Source organism: Carlito syrichta, unplaced genomic scaffold, assembly GCF_000164805.1.
Source record: "Carlito syrichta isolate Samal-C Ts95f unplaced genomic scaffold, Tarsius_syrichta-2.0.1 Scaffold314054, whole genome shotgun sequence".
NCBI lineage: Eukaryota > Metazoa > Chordata > Mammalia > Primates > Tarsiidae > Carlito > Carlito syrichta.
Genome location: NW_007258150.1, coordinates 321,631 through 323,733, shown reverse-complemented (window position 1 = coordinate 323,733; position 2,103 = coordinate 321,631). Strand labels below are relative to the sequence as shown.

Here is a 2,103-nt window from a genome sequence, read left to right as displayed (position 1 = left end):
TTTGAGTTGAAGTCTCACTCTGTTGCCCAGGCTGGAGTGCAGTGGCACGCTCATGGCTACCACAGCCTTGACTGCTGGGATCAGGTGATCCTTCCACCTCAGCTTTCCAAATAGCTCGAACTACAGGCATGTGCCCCCATGCCCGGCTAATTTTTTCATTTATTGTAGAGATGAGGGCTCGCCAAGTTGCCCAGGTTGATCTCGAACCCTTGGGCTCAGGCAATCCTCTCACCTCAGCCTCCCAAAGTGCTGGGATTATAGGCATGAGTTACCACACACGGCCTTCTTTTCTTCTTTTTTTTTTAATTTATTTTTTGAGTCTGGGTCTCACTCTGTCGCCCAGGCTGGAGTGCAGTGGCACTCTCACAGCCACTGCAGCCTTGACCTGCTGGGCTCAGATGTAAATCCTTCTTGTCTATTTTTTTTTTCTTGGCACCTCTACTTTTTCCCGCCTGCAACTTTGAGATCCAATTTCAAGTCTTTTCTTTTTTTCTCTAACTTTCCTTTTTTCAAATAACTAACCCACATTGTTGTTTCAACTGTCACCTTTGCTGGTAACTCTAAAACCTTCATCTCCAGTCTAGGCTTCTCACTGCACCTCCAGTTCTCTATTTCTAACTGCCTGTAGGACACTTCTGCATGAAAACCCCATCATAAACTCAAAATGAAAGTGTCTGAAATTTGAACTTATTATCTTTCTTCCCAAAAATAACTCTCTTCCACTTCCTCACTTCTGATCATGGCAACTTCATTTTTCTTGTTCCTAGTCTTGAAATCCTAGTTATTTCTTTTCTTTCTTTCTTCCCTTTTTTTTAGGCTGAGTACAGGGGGCTTTATTGATGGTACATGACAAGTAGGGCTCCCTAGGCCCCTCCCGTTCTTCAGGGCTGTGGCATGGAAACTGTAAGGGGAGATTCTCAGGGCAGTGGGGGACTGAGTTTGGCAGGGACTCCCCAGCAGCTGAAGGTCTCTTTCTTCCTCTCATGCTTTCACTGGGGCTGGTGGTCTGGGGGCTCCTTGGAGGCCATATGGACCATGAGGTCTACCAGTTTGTAGCTGTAACCAAATTCACTGTCACACCAGGAACTGAGCATGATAAAGTGAATGTTAAGGGCAGTGCTAGTCTCAGCAGTGAAGGTGGAAGAGTGAGTGTGTCACTGTTAAAGTCGGAGAAGACAATTTGGTGCATGGTGTAGCCCAGGATGCCCTTGAAAGGGCCCTTGGATAATACCTTCTTGATGTAATCATATTTGGCAGGTTTCTCCAGGTGGTGGGTCAGGTCCATGATGGACATATTGGCAGTAGGGACATGGAAGGCCATGCCCGTGAGCTTCCCATTCAGCTCAGGGATGACCTTGCTCAGAGCCTTGGCAGTACCAGAGGATGCAGGGATGATGTTCTGGAGAGCTGTCATGCTACTGCTTCCCAGAGGGTCTATCCACGGTCTTCTTGTTGGCAATGATGGCATGGACTGTGATCATGACTCCCTCTACGATGCCAAAGTTGTCATGGGGGCTAAGCAGTTGGTGATGCAGTAGACATTGCTGACAATCATGAGGCTATCTCCATACTTCTCGTGATTCATGCCCATCACAAACATGGGGCATCAGCAGAGGGGGCAGAGATGATGACCCTTTTGGCTCCCTCCATATGTGAGCTGCAGCCTTCTCCAAGGTAGTGAAGATGCTAGTGGACTCCATGACCTAATAAGCACTGGAATCACCCCATTCGATATTGGTAGGATCTTGTTCCTGGAAGACAGTAATGGAATTTCCATTGATCAGTCTTCCTGTTCTTGGCTTTGACAGTTTCATGGAACTTGCCATGGGTAGAATCATACTGCAACATGTAAACCATGTTGAGGTTAATGAAGAGGTCATTGATGGGGACAGTATCCACTCTGCCAGAGTTAAAAGCAGCCCTGATTACTAGGAGTCTATTATGACCAAATCCATTCTCTCTGGCCTTCACTTTCACCATGGTGTCTCAGGGTAGCTGGTGCTATGTGAGAAGATGCGACCGTCTGTCAAATGGGAGTAGAGAGCCCTAATTATTTCTAAACTGTGATTCTCTTTCACACCCTTTATTCAGTTAGTTAGCCAG

The 2,103-nt window shown here is 46.8% G+C and overlaps 1 pseudogene; it reads right to left on the bottom strand.

Moving 5' to 3' along the window:
- Positions 1–989: 989 nt before the first annotated feature.
- LOC103273484 lies at positions 990–1,893 on the bottom strand (annotated as a pseudogene).
- Positions 1,894–2,103: the final 210 nt, after the last annotated feature.